General features: G+C 41.3%; 1 protein-coding gene across 2 annotated transcripts in view; it reads right to left on the bottom strand.

Annotated features, from left to right (window-relative positions):
* MANSC1 (MANSC domain containing 1) overlaps positions 1 to 15,429 on the bottom strand; it is a 36,103-nt gene that overhangs the window by 14,302 nt on the left and 6,372 nt on the right. The window contains exon 1 of one of the 2 annotated variants that reach the window (XM_036909611.2): positions 6,660 to 6,850. The exons of the other annotated variant lie outside the window; for it this stretch is intronic. The gene's annotated coding sequence lies outside the window, so the exon portion shown is untranslated. Of the gene's footprint in view, positions 1 to 6,659; positions 6,851 to 15,429 lie in introns of those variants that run through there. 2 annotated transcript variants of the gene reach the window in all.

Consider the following 15,429-nt stretch of genomic DNA (forward strand, 5'->3'; position numbering starts at 1 on the left):
CTGCTGGTGGGAATGTAAACTTGTTCAACCATTGTGGAAAGCAGTATGGAGGTACATCAAAATGCTCAAAACAGACATACCATTTGACCCAGGAATTGCACTCCTAGGAATTTACCCTAAGAATGCAGCAATCAAGTATGAGAAAGACCAATGTACCCCTATGTTTATCGCAGCACTATTTGCAATAGCCAAGAATTGGAAGCAACCTAAATGTCCATCAATAGATGAATGGATAAAGAAGATGTGGTACATATACACAATGGAATACTACTCAGCCATAAGAAAAGGGCAAATCCAACCATTTGCAGCAACATGGATGGAGCTGGAGGGTATTATGCTCAGTGAAACAAGCCAAGCAGAGAAAGAGAAATACCACACTCATCTGTGGAATATAAGAACAAAGGAAAAACTGAAGGAACAAAACAGCAGCAGAATCACAGAACTCAAGAATGGACTAACAGGTACCAAAGGGAAAGGGACTGGGGAGGATGGGTGGGTAGGGAGGGATAAGTGGGGGGAGAAAAAGAGGGGTATTAAGATTAGCATCCATAGCGGGGTGGGAGAAAGGGGAGGGCTATACAACACAGAGAAGACAAGTAGTGATTCTACAACAGGTTGCTACACTGATGGACAGTGACTGTAAAGGAGTATATAGGGGGGACCTGGTATAGGGGAGAGCCTAGTAAACAAAGTATTCGTCATGTAAGTGTAGATTAATGATAAAAAAAAAAAAAAGCAGTTCCTGTGTGGTGACCTCCAGTGAATTCTACACAATGATATAAAGGGCATATAAAAGTGTAGGCAAAGGGTCTGTTTGTGTTTATACAGAGGATCAAAGCCTAATGTGGCTACCCCGAAAATGAACTAAGATACGATATGAAAAAGAACTTCCAACATCAGCACTCTCGGGAAGACTCATGACAGAAGATGATCAGCAAAAAAAAAAAAAAAAAAAAAAACCCCAACAAAGATCCACGCACTGCCACAGGTGTAGATGCACTCATCCCACCAGTTCCTGGACTTGCCATGGGAATGAGGAAGGAGATATCTAAGCTGGCCTGTGCATACAGTAAAACAACAAATTTGACTGGATCTATACTGTTGGAACTCAACCAAGAATTAAGAGAAGTGCAAATTGTAGCACTCCAAAATCTTACAACCACAGACTATTTACTGTTAAAAGAACATATGGGATGTGAACAGTCCCCAGGAATGGGTTGTTCTAATTTATCTGAATTCTCTCAGACTGTTCAAGTTCAGTTGGACAATATCCACCATATCATAGATAAGTTTTCACAAATGCCTAAGTTGCCTAACTGGTTTTCTTGGTTTCACTGGAGATGGCTGGTAATTACAGGTATGCTTTGGTTATGTAACTATATTCCTATTATGTTAATGTGTGTGCACAATTTAATTAGTAGTTTAAAACCTATCCATGCTGAAGTTACTCTACAAGAAGATATGTCAAAGAAATAATCAATCTTCCCAGGTTTTCTTCTGCTTGCTACTTCTATAGCTTTTCTTCTTCCTACCTAATCACAACCTTTAAATAGAACTCGTGCCACATGTCGAATTTACCGAGTATCATAATTCTTCCAAGTGGTAAAGATACCTCAAGACAAATGCTGGGCATAGAAGCCACAGGGCATAAATATGCAAAGAAGTAAAAAGCTAACCTTTTCAAACAATAAGGCTTCTCTCTCACTTACCAACTTAACATTTCCCTGTATGGCCCCGGAAGATGACTGGTTAGCCAGAGACGGGTAAGATTCCTCAAGGGAGGAACAACCTAAGACAGGCACAGTCGCAGGGGGCCATCTGGTGAGAAAATGGGGAGCAGCAGAGGTGAGGCTTAGAACCTCCCCCCTCATGTTCTGAGAGAAATCTTCTGCATACATGGATGTTTATTGCCCTCGTCTAGCTCGGATTAACACATAGTCTACAGGCACACACCTGATCATCTACATTTGCTCTCTTACAACACTAAACTCTGTTTTCTACCTTTATCTCGTATCTACCTACCACTTCAGCATTTTATTAAAAATTATAATAATAGAGAAATGTGGTATCCACATATAAATCAAGTTTAAAAATCAAATGAATATTCATATTTGAACTGACTGTTTATAGTTCATAATGCATGAACAAAACCGAAAGCTTCTGTGATGACTGCCCTTGCACTGTTCACCATGTAACTTATTCACTATGTAAGAATTTGTACTCCATGTAAGAATTTGTTCGTTATGCATCAGAAGATTGGAGACTGACGAAAATTAGGCTTGGGGTGGATTAATGATTGTGCATTGAGTATTGACCCCCCTATACAGAAATTTATTGTTGTTAACAACTATTTGATCAATAAATATGAGAGATGCCCTCACACACACACACACACACACAAAATATATATATATGTATATATATATATATATACATATATATATATATATATATATATAAACACACTTCCAATTGTAAAATAAATAAGTAACCGGGATGTAATGTATAGCATAAGGAATATAGTCAAAATATTGTAGCAACTTGGTATGGTGATAGCTGGTACCTAGAATTATCATGTATATAAATGCTGAATCACTGTGTTGTACACCTGAAACTAATGTAATGTAATACTGTGTGTCAACTACCCTTCAATAAAAAAAAAAAAAAAAAAAAATGGATCATAGATCCAAACACAAAGTGCAGAACTATAAAACTCCTAAAATATAACAAAGGAAAAAAATCTCATGAACACTGATTAGGAAATTAGTTTTTAGATACAGCACCAAAAACACCATCCAGGAAAGAAAAAAAAACATGATAGGTAGGATTTCACTAAAATTTAAAACTTAAAAATTAAAATTTTAAGACTTCTGCTCTGTGCAAGAGAGGGAATATACAAGCCACAGATTTGAAGGAGATATTTGCAAAATACATATCTGATAAAGGACTAGTAGCTAAAATATACAAACTCTTAAATCTTAATAACTGGAAAGCAAACCACTCAATTAAAAATGGGCTAAAGATCTGAACAGACATCTCACCATGGAAGATATACAGATGACAAATAAGCATATGAAAACGTGCTCAACATTACTGTCTTTAGGGAGCTGCAAATTAAAGCAATAATGAAATACCACTACACACCTTTAGGATGGCTAAAGTCCAAAAAACTGACAATACCAATTCCTGACAAAAACCTGCATACAAATGTTTATAGTAACTTTATTCATAATTGCCTAAAACAGAAAGCAGCTAATATAACCCACAATAGGTAAAGAGATAAACAAAATGTGCTACAACCATATAACAGAATATTATTCAGCAATAAAAAAACAATGAGCCCTCAACACCAAAAAAACAAATAACCTGATTAAAAAATGGGTGGAGGACCTGAACAGACATTTCTCCAAAGAAATACAGATGGCCAACAGGCATATGAAAAGATGCTCCACATTCCCAATCATCAGGGAAATGCAAATCAAAACCACAATAATACCTCATACCAGTTAGAATGGTCACTATCCAAAACACGAGAAATAACAACTGTTGGTGAGGATGTGGAGAAAAGGGAACCTTCCTACACTGTTAGTGGGAATTTAAATTGGTACAACCACTGTGGAAACCAGTATGGAGGTTCCTCAAAAAAGTAAAAACAGAAATAACATTTGACCTAGGAATTCCACTTCTAGGAATTTATCTGAAGAAAACAAAATCCTTGATTCAAAAAGATATATGCACCTCTATGTTTATGCCACATTACTTACAACAGCCAAGATATGGAAGCAACCTAAGTGGCCATCAGTAGATGAATGGATAAAGATGTGGTACGTATACATAGCGGAATAGTATGCAGCTGTAAAAAAGGAAACAAATCTTACCATTTGCAACAACATGGATGGAGTTAGAGGGTATTATACTCAGTGAAATAAGCCAGGTGGAGAAAGACAAGTACCAGATAATTTCACTCATTTGTGAGGTATAACAACAAAGCAAAACTGAAGGAACAAAACAGCAGCAGACTCACAGACTACAAAAAGAGACTAGCGATTACCAAAGGGAAGGGGCTGAGGAGGGAGGGAGGAGGGGATTAAGGGCATTATAATTAGCACACATAATATATGTAGGTCACGGGAAGGCAGTATAGCATGGAGAAGACAAGTAATGACTCTATAGCATCTTACTACACTGATGGACAGTGATTGCAATGGGGTGTGGGGGGGACTTGATGGTATGGGTGAATGTTGAAACCACAGTGTTGCTCATGTGAAATCTTCATAAGACTGGATATCAATGATACCTTAATTTAAAAGAAAGATACATGCACCCCTATATTTATTGCCACATTATTTACAATAGCCAAGATATGGAAACAACCAAAGTGTCCCTCAATAGATGAATGGATAAAGAATATGCCGTACATATACATAATGGAATATTACTCAGCCATAAAAATAATCCTGCCATTTGCAACAACGTGGATGGACCTAGGGGTATTATGCTCAGTGAAATAAGCCAGGTGGTAAAAGACAAATACCATATGATTTACCTTGTTTGTGGAATATAAAAACAAAGCAAAATAATTACCAAAAAAATAGCAGTAGATTTATAGACACTGATAAATGACTAGTGGTTACCATACAGGAGGGGTTGGGGTAGGTGAGTGGGGAGGGTGAAGGGGATAAAGGGGCACAAAAATTCTCAATCATAAGTTGGTCATGGGGATAGTAGTACAGCATGGAGAATATAGCCAACGATTCTGTAACATCTTTCTATGTTGACAGACAGTAACTGCACTGGGGTGGGAGTGAAGATTTAATAATATGGGTAACTGTTGAACCACTGTTGTATATTTGAAACCAATGAAAGATTGTATATCAATGATACTTCAATTAAAAAATATTTTAAAAAATACAATGAACTACAGGCCACAAAAAGACACAGAGGAATTGTAATTACCTCTTGTTAAGTTAAAGAAGCCAGTCTGAAATGTAAGATTCCAACTATATGACATTCTGGAAAAGGCAAAACTACATTGACAGTAAGAACATCAGTGAGCCAGGAGGTGGCGGGGTGGTGAGGTGGGGGATGAACAGGTAGAGGGGATTTTTAGCATAGTGACACTATGATAGTGTAATAGTGTATACATGCTATTACATTTGTTAAAACCCATAGAACTGTACAACACAAAGAGTGATCCCTAATATAAACAGATAGACTTTAGTAAAAAACAACATAGTATCATATATATAAGGTATATGGTATATGATATACAGTAAAAGAACACAAAGCTAGTATCTTCCATGCTGTTATGTCCAACTTTTGTAACCAGTAAAATAATAAGTAACGTTTGTTTCTGGCATGGCAGTCTTTATCTACGCACTTTACCAACATCCTGTCATTTAATCTTCACAAGAACCCTAATGAGATAGATCCATTATCCCTGTTTTCAGTTAAAAGAGAACAATTGTGTGATCCATGTGCTTCTTTATGAACCTATTAAATAACAAGTAGTACATCTAATAACTGCCATCAGTTTGAAGTCATGTTGAACACAAATGATATTTTGAGATATGTGCAATAAGTAATATATGAAAATACTGTGATTTCTACTGGTGGCAAATCACAGCTACCTCTGACTCTACTATGGCTTTTGCGTACATGCCTCTTAATAGAAATGCTTAGAAAATTCCCTAACCTAAGTTAGAGGTTAGTAAACTAATATATTTTCCCACTGAAGTTCACAGACTCTCTGAATATCATCCATGGACTCCAGGGTTAAGAATACTGGCGCAAGCTCCCTTCTTAAGGCTGCCACAGTTTTTCAAGTCTCTTTTCCAGTCCTAAAGAAAACCAAACAGGAATAAAAAAGAAGAACCAAGTCAAACTTTACTTTGAATGGATTCTGACAGAATTGTTCCTCAAGCTCTTGCAATGAACCCAGAACTGCAAAAAGGACCAGGCAGGAGTTGTGTTTTTATTGAGCCTGGACGTCAAGACAAGAAGTACTGAAGAGTTTATGTCTTTAGAGAGACTCAACAATTATTAGCTAAACTGATTCTTCGAATCCAGTGTCATTTAGGCCTTAAAAGCCCAAAGTCAGGTTGAATCCTGTTGAAAGGGAAAAGCATATGGGGAGGAGGGAGAGGAGGCACCTGAACTTTAATATCTACTTAGTATAGTCACTAAAATGAATTTGTACACAACTGTGTCAAATACAGAAAATCATTTTACTCACAGCATAAATTTAAGCTAATTTATCAAGATGTTTATAATTGTGTACACACACACACACACACACACACACCCTGCAGAGTATTAGACAATCAGCAAATTCAATACTGAATACAGGAAACAAATCATGCAAGATAAAACGGGAAAGAGTCCCCTCCTTTGAGTAAGTTTATGTCGCTCACTAAACCATTCTGCCCCTCCTGACAAGGACGCCGGGCCAGAGCCTTCGATGACAGGCACTCTGGCCTCCTGGACACCCCCTGCGCGCTCCCAAGAATCTGGTCAGCCCCCTGCGCCCCAGCCCGGGCCTCCGCGTGCTCCCGGATGGGCGGCCTCGCCGCGGGAAGGTCGGGGGCCCGCTCTCTCAAGAGGCAGGTGGCGACGCTGCCTGCGGCCGGCCTGGAGGGAAGGCGGGGACACCCATCTACCTGGCAGCGAGAAGCCCCGGGGCCCCCTGTTGCGCTTCCGTGCGAAGACAGCTCCGATGCGCTCGGCGGCAGGCGGGGCGACGGGCTCGAGGGTCCCGGCGAGACTGGTAGGGGATGCCCCGCGGGTCCCGCCTGCCCGGCGGGTTTTGTGGTTTGCAAGTTCCTGCTTCCGTTGCAGCGGCAGAAAGTTTGCCGAGGGGAAGGGCTCGTTCCTGCCCTGCAACCCGGAGCTGCTTCCTAGCAACTTCGTGCGCGGTTCCCTGGGCACCTGCGAGAGTCGCGAGCCCCTCCCCGCGGAGGCTGCAGGTGCCCAGCGACGGCGGAGGCCCGGGAGAGAGTTGGTGGGCCTACCGGGGCGTGGGCGCGACCCGCGTGGGTGCCCGACGTCTGCGGCTGCGCCTCCCGCTGCCCGGGGGCCGGAGCGCGCTCAAACACACGCGATGAAAGCCAAACCCGACACATGTGTGCACGGTGAGATCTGCCTCACACCCCCGGGGTCCTCGACTGTTCGCCTCCCCAGCAAGTGCTGAGCGCAGTTTCTCCACGGTGAGGAGTTTACTGCGCTTTCCATCTGGGGCCTGGTTATGAGAATCCTCTTCCCATTCTTCGCGGCATGTTGGGTCCTCAGAGTTGGCAATTCTTGAGTTAAACACGTGCAGGTCAAGCTTCAGGGAAGGCAATTGGAATTCCCCAAGATTCATCGTTCCCAGGTATGGAGAATAATGATGAAAACAATGGTGTCTTATTAAAATTATATCCCTAACATTTAGGGTAGCACCTGGTACTAGTAGGTACTCAGTAAATATTTAATTAAAATGCATTTGTTGATTGAAGGAATAGAAAAGAACTAGTAGGGTGTAGGTTGTCGAAGTGTGTTTCTAAATCAGCACTGGCTCTGCCCCCACCCCATATACAGCAAACAAAGGCAACATTACGCAACCACCAACACTAATCTTGCCCGGTGTTCTAACCTTTGACAGTCTCCCCACCTTGGTCCGTTTGAAAGCTCTTTCCGATTGTAGATTATTTTTCTAGGCCTGATAAAGCCAAAAGCTACATCCTAGTTTTAACCCATAGCTACAGGAGGCACATGTTGACAGAGAATGCCTATGAACAATGGTCCACTGTGTAAAACTAACTCAACTAGTTCTATCCAGAGGATGACCTACTCGTGAATTACAGTAATGTTGCAAATACTAGGTTTTAAAGAGTTACCAAAGTAAAGGGAACTCCAGAGTAATTTTTCATTGGAGTAATTTCACTGATGTAACCAGATTCTTGCACACAATATATTTTACCTCTGCAGATGCTATACTTTACCTCTGCAGATGCTATACTTAAGGGTCCAGGGTATAGACAGGTCACATTCTTTTAGCCTCCCTTCCCATGGTAGTCCACCCTGGGCACTAAGTAGACCTACTCTTCACTTAGAAACTTCAGATTCAGGGTTTTGATACAACGAACCTATAACTGTTAGAGTGACATATTATTTTTTCAAGAGGACATTGATGAAAACAATAAAGACAAATTTTCTATTGATATGACCTGGGTGTTTAAATTTGAAATTATATCTATTGTCACTTCATTGTCTGAAGAAATTTGTGACCCTCTTCTCCTGATACTTAGAAGTCCCATTTATGTAGAGGCAGATTTAAAGAGATACTATTTTATTCAGAAAAACATCTATTAATCTCCTGCAGTGGAAAGTAAAAATCGCTAAGGCACAGGATCTACCTTCAAAATGCTTATAGTTAGTAGAGAAGACAGACAAGTAAATCAGTTGTGTGTAAACAGTAAATATTATATAGAAGATGCTAACTAAGGAAGCTCAGAAGAGGGACATATAATCTAGACTTCTGGGAGGAGGTACATAAAATTCAATTTTTTTTTTAAGAGCAGTTTAGGTTCAGAGTAAAATTGAAAAGATGATATAGAGATTTCCTACACAACCCTTGCCCCCACACATGCATAGCTTTCCCCATTATCAACAACCCCCACCAGAGAGGTACCTTTGTTCTAGCTGATAAGCCTATATTGATACATCATAATTACCCAAAGTCTACAGTTTACCTTACAGTCACTCAGTGTTTTATATTACATGAGTTTGGACAAACATATAAATCGTAGACATGTCTATCATTATGCAATCACACAAAATATTTTCATTGCCCTAAAAATCTCTGTGCTCAGCCTATTCATCCCTCTCCCATACCCCAACCCTGGCAACCACTGATCTTTTCATCTCCATAGTTTTGTCTTTTCCAGAATGTCAAATAGCTGGAATCATAGAGCATGTGGCCTTTTCAGATTGCCTTCTTTCACTTAGTAATACACATTTAAGATTCTTCTGTGTCTTTTCATAGCTTTATAGATCACTTCTTTTTAACACTTAATAATATTCTGTTATCTGGATATACCAGGGTTTGTTTATCCATTCACCTACTGAAGGACATCTAAATTGCTTCCAAGTTTTGGCAATTATGAATAAAAAACTGCCATAAATATGTGCAGGTTTTTGTATGGGCTTAAGTTTTCAACAGTAAGTTAAATCTTGAAGGATGACGTTCAGTTAGGCAGACAGAGAGAAAAAGGCAGAGAATTCCAGACAGAGGAAACAGCATGACTATTCTGGAGATTTCATCCTAACTGGCTCAAAGTTTGCCTGTGTACATAGAGGAATAGAGAGAGAGAGGCTGTAGTCAGAGCAAGAAGGTTCTCATGTGCTGAACTTTTAAACTTAATTCTGAAGTCATGGGGAGTTACTGAAGGTTTTTACAGGGCAGTGACAGATTCAGAGGCCTGATTAATACTATAGAAAATTCTGCCAGCCACCCAGGCACTCCAGGGGGAAAATATGTTCCTAGGCCAGGGCAAATAACTTTTGAAGCTGAAATCAAAGGGAGAAATAAAGTGGGAGAAACTCATTTATTACTTACAAGCAGTTGTCTACTTCTGTTCACCTGTGTCTCTTGTGACCCAGCTGCAAAAAGACCCTAACAAACCTCTCTGGTCCAGATATGCCCTCGCTCCCTACTCCACCTTATAATCACGTAATGATAGGAGATAGACTACTTCTCTCCAAGCCCTGGAAACACCTACAGATATGGAGATGCCTTAAGGCCAGGCAAGAGATTCTGGAAATACTGCAGTTTTTACCCACACACATGTAGGATGGGTTGCAAGAGGTGAAGCCAGAGGCCTTCTATTTTCCAAGATATGGAAAAAGTCAGGAGGCCCTGAAAAGGGCATAGAGATAAAACTGCAATTAGAGAGGCTCTCCAGACTTGGTGACTGGCTGTATGCGGTGGAAAAAGTAAACAGATTTCTGGTTTGGGAGACTGGGTGGGTGGATGCCAGGCAATGTAAAGACATGGGAGTAGGAGCTGGTCTGGAGTGGACAGAGGCATAATGAGTTTTAGAAAACCTGTATATTGTTTTTCTCATTTATTAGCTGTGTAATCAAGAATAAACCCCTTATCTTCTATGTAAAATTAGGAAAATGTTATTTACATTATAGACAGATCATACAGGCCAATATATATGAGTGCTTTATAAACTTGAAAAGACTGTTTGATTATTAGTTATTGCATATATAGGCAACATAGGTTTCATGTGGAAGTGATGATAAGGGTAAACGGCATCAATCCCACATGTCTCCTACCTCTAAAGCCTCTCTGGAAGAATCCTGGTATTATAAATGCCTATTTAATTTTGTTGCCACCAGACTATAAGCTTCCTAACGATAGGAACAAGGTCTTAATGGATCTTTTATCCCTAGCCTCTAGCAAGTGTCTGACATATTTTAGGCCACTGATAAATGTTGAGTCAATGAATGAAAGTATTTTATCTTCTGATAAATACCTTTATGAATAATAGCTTTATTGAGGTGTAATTCACATATCATATAATTCACTTATTTAAAATGTACAATTCAGTGGTTTTTAATATAGTTACAGAGTTGTACAACCATCACCACAATAAATTTTAGAACATTTTCATCACCCCCAGAAAGAAACCTCCACATCCATTAAGAGTGATTCCCCATTTCCCCTCCATCCACCACCTCCTCCTTAGCTTTAGGCAACAAGTGATCTATTTCTATCTTTACAGTGCCTCTTCTGGACATTTCATAACATGGAATCTACAGTATGTGGTCTTTCATGATGGGCTCCTTTCACATACCATAATGTTTTCAAGATTTATCCATGTGGCAGTATGTATTAGTACTTCATCTCTCTGCAGGGCAAATAATATTCTGTTATATAGATATAACACATTTTATTTATCCATTCAATAAAAGAAATGGCAATGTAGGAGACCTCAACCTCCAGTCCCCAACAAAGATCGACAATTAGACAGCTATCCATGAACAAAAACAGCTCTGGGAGAGCTCTATGGTCCACTTATGAAACTTCAGCAACACAGTAGAACAAAAACCTGAGAATAGCTGTACACAGGAGAAGGAAGACAACTTCATTTGGGTTGCATCATCCCATCCCCTGAGCCAGCACTGCTCAGCACCAAGAGGGAACTCCCCAGCTAGGAAGAGTTCCCCTTTCCAGGAAGGAAGAGCAGGGAGAGCCCCTTCTCTAGCCTTTGGACACAAAGGTCCTGCTTCACCCAATCCAGACTGGCAAAGCTGAGACATACAGAGATAGCTAAGAACAAGATAGAAAAGCAGTAGCTACCAAAAGCAGCTATGCAATGGGTGCAATCGTCATTCATAGTGACCTACTCTGCAGCCAAACCCAGCAGTTTTAGCCAGTGAAGACACCTACAGACCCATGGTAGATCTCACCAGCTTTTGCCTCACAGGAATTCACATTCACTGAGACCCTGCTGCTACTGACCCTACTCCCCCGACCCAACCTGGAGCCTAGGAATCACAGTGGCAGCCAGCCCAGGCCTCTGCAGCTGCACAAGTGCAAAATGCCCACCTAGCCTCCTGTGGCTGATCTCCATTGTGTGTGCATGCTCCGGGTTAGCCACCTTCAGCTGTGCAAGTGCACTCCGCCTGCGTGACACCAGTCACTGACCTCCACTGCAGTACACATGTAGGGGATAGGGTGGGGTGAGGACTGTGCAGGGGACAGGAGAGAACACTGACAGTCAGGGTCACAGCAGCTATTTGTGGCCCTGAATTGGGCCCTGTCTCCTGTCACTGGCCTGCACCACTGCATGCACCTGCAGTGCCCCACTAGCTGGGCACTTGCATGCTCCTGGCCCTACTCCTGTCACTGGCCTCCACTACTTCATGCCTGTGGCAAAACCCAGCAGCCATGGTAGTGCATACTGACACAGGGTCCTTGCATACCAATGAGCATTTAGTTGGCACTGGCCCTGGCTGCCTGCCATGATCCCCACAACTCCATGTGTGTCTGCACCTGGCCCCTGCCACTACATAGGCATCTACAGCTAGCCCTCTGCAGCCATGTGCACACACCATCAGCCCTTGCCATCACTGTTGCCAACCCAGGTCCCAAGCTGCTGGACCTGGAGGCACCATTGAGGACCACAATAGCCCTTGCAGGCACTGTGGAACCCGTGCTGTGCTCACCAAAGACAACATGGTTGTCAGAGTTATGTATCCCAATGGCCTGAGTCAAGGAGACATCATGCCCTCCTCCCGGGGACCAGAACCACTATATGCCCTGATAGTTGGTGCCCTGTACCACAAGACCCAGGGTCACAGAATGCTCCAGCATGCCCCCACCCACACATGAAAATCTTTCCCTCTGAAGTCAGTCCATAAAGCCTGGAGGAAGTGATTGCTTCTTCAAATGTGCAGACACCTATGCAAAGCTACAGGGATCATGAAGAATCAGGGAAACATGACTCTAGCAAAGGAACACAATAAACTTCCAGTAACTAGTTCCAAAGAAATGGAAATCTAGGAATGGCCCCACAAAGAATTCAAAATAATTATTCTAAAGATGCCCAGAAAGCAATAAGAGAACACAGTTTAATCATATCAGGAAAACAATACAGGAAAAAATGAAAAGTTCAATGAAGAGATGGAAAGCTTAAAAGGGAGAAAGGAGGTAGAAAGCTTATTTAAAGAAATAATGGCTGAGAACATTCCCTAGGGAGAAATTTGGGTACCAAGTTTATGGAGCTAATAGGTCAACCCCAAATGGTTTTCAATCTTGTCACTTGCAACAATATGGATGGACCTAGAGGATATTATGCTAAATGAAATAAGCCAGGAAAAGAAAGGCAAGTACCAAAGACATACACAGAGTAAAAGTGAAGGGATGTAAAAAAATATTTCATGCAAATAACAGGGAGAGAAAAAGCAGGAGTTGCAGTACTTGCATCACACAAAATAGATTTCAAAACAAAGAAAGTAACACGACAAAGAAGGACATTACACAATGATAAAGGGGTCAGTCCAACAAGAGGATATAACCATTATAAATATCTATGCACCCAATACAGGAGCACCTAAATATGTGAAACAAATACTAACAGAATTAAAGGGGGAAATAGAATGCAATAAGTGATTTTGCTTTTATGTGGAATCTAAAAAACAAAAACCAAAAGAAAACAAATGAATAAAACAGCAACAGACTCATAGACACTAAGAAGTGACTGGTGGTTACCATGGGAAAGGGGTTGGGGGCAGTGGATGAAATAGGTGAAGGAGGGATAAAGAGGCACAAAATCTCAACTGTAGTATAAATTAGTCAAGGGGATGAAAGTCTAGCATAGAGAAATAGTCAATAATACTGCAATATATTTCTACGTTGACAGTAACAACTAGTTGGGGTGAATATTTAATAATGTAGATAACTGAGAGTGGAGGGGAAAGATGGTGGCATGAGAAGTAAGATAGAAACCTCCTCCCAAAACCTCATCTGGTGGGACCCAAGCCCTCCCCCAACCCCAGCTCACAGGCTGGAGGAAGAGAAACAGCCTAGGGAGGGAGTAGAAGCCCAGGACTGCTAAACACCCAGCCCTGGAGATCTGCTCTGGGAGCATGAACCCACACATAGTGCTCTGGAGATTAATGGGGTTGGAAAGCAAAAACAGGCAGAATACTCAGAGAGACTGAGATTCCAGCAGCTTGTGGAGAACAGGTATCCACACCAGCGGCTCAGGGACAAAAGAAAGGCAGGAACTTTGAAAGGCAGGAACTTCCCAACACTAAGAGGGGTGCTAAAGGGGCAAGGATTACACAGAGCTTGCTGCTCAGGAGAAAGGACAGGTGGACAAAATCATCCCAGCACATTCAGTCCAACAGGTTGGGAACTTTCAGGTGCTTCAGCCACTCCATCTCCTTGGCTAGCAACACAGCACCAAGGCCCCCCACTGTGATACACAGCCTGCCACTCCTTCCTCCCAGCAGGCACTGGTCCCACACAACTGATGCCCCTGCCATCATGCCAGGCCAGCTGCAGGGTGGCCCCACTTACAGCAGCTACAGGGGGTGAGTGCAGAGGCTCCTTCCTGCATGTCTGGCCCACCGAACATGGAAGTGGAGGCAGGCACTGCAGCTGGAGAGTAGGAAAGATTTCTTTCCACCCAGCAGACACCAGCACATGTGCCTGCGACCCTCGCCATCTCTCCAGATGCTGGGCAGCTCCAGAGAATAGAACTTCTGGGCACTAGAGGGTGCCACCTATGCAGTTATTATTCCATAGGAATCATTAGAAATATGAAACAGCAAAAAAATTTTGTACAAACATGAATCCAACAAACACCAGAAAGAGGACTAAGTGAAACTGAAATCACCAATCTTCTTGATAAAGATTTCAAAATAGAAATCATAAACATGCTCACAGAGCTACAGAAAAGTATTCAAGATATCAGGGAAGACTTTAAGAAAGAGATAGAAACTGAAAGATATAGTATCTGAAATGAAACATACAATGGATTTAAAAGTAGATTAGATGAGGTAGAGGAGATGGTAAATGAAATAAAATTAGGAAAACTAAAGAAGCTGAAGCACAGAGAGAAAAAAGGATCTCTAGGAATGAAAGAATAATAAGAGAACTGTGCAAACAATACTAACAGAACAATATTTGCATTATAGGGGTACTAGAAGAAGAAGAAGAGAGAAAAAGGGGTAGAGTGTTTCTTTGAGGAAATAATTGCTGAAAACTTCCCTTGTCTGAGGAAGGAAACAGTCTCTCAGGTCATGGAAGTGCAGAGATCTCCCAACACAAGAGACCCTAGGAAGATAACACCAAGACATATAATAATTAAAATGGTAAAATCAAGGACAAGGACAGAGTACTAAGCAGCCAGAGAGAGAAAAAAAGATCACGTACAAAGGAAAGCCCATCAGGCTATCATTAGACTTCTCAGCAGAAACCTCATAGGCCAGAAGGAGGGGCATGATCTATTTAATGCAATGAAACAGAAGGGTCTTGATCCAACACTATTCCACCTGGCAAGATTATCATTTAAATTTGAAGCAGATATTAAACAATTTCCAGATAAGCAAAAGTTGAGGAAATTTACCTCCCACAAACCATCTCTACAGTGTATTTTAAAGGGACTGCTATATATGGAAGTGCCCCTAAGGCTAAATAGCTGTGACCAGAGAAAATAAAACCACAGTAAAGGAAGTAGACAAATTAATTACTAAGCAAATGCAAAATTAAATACTCACAAAGTTAGTCAAGGGATGCACAAAGAGTGCAGCATATGACACCTAATATATAGAGAGTGAAAGAGGAAGAAGAATAAGTGAGAAAATGAAAGAACCTTTAGATTGTGTTTGAAATAGCATAGCATAATAAGTGAGTTAAGTTAGACTGTCAGA

The sequence above is a fragment of the Manis pentadactyla genome, chromosome 14, assembly GCF_030020395.1.
Source record: "Manis pentadactyla isolate mManPen7 chromosome 14, mManPen7.hap1, whole genome shotgun sequence".
NCBI classification, from domain to species: Eukaryota; Metazoa; Chordata; class Mammalia; order Pholidota; family Manidae; genus Manis; species Manis pentadactyla.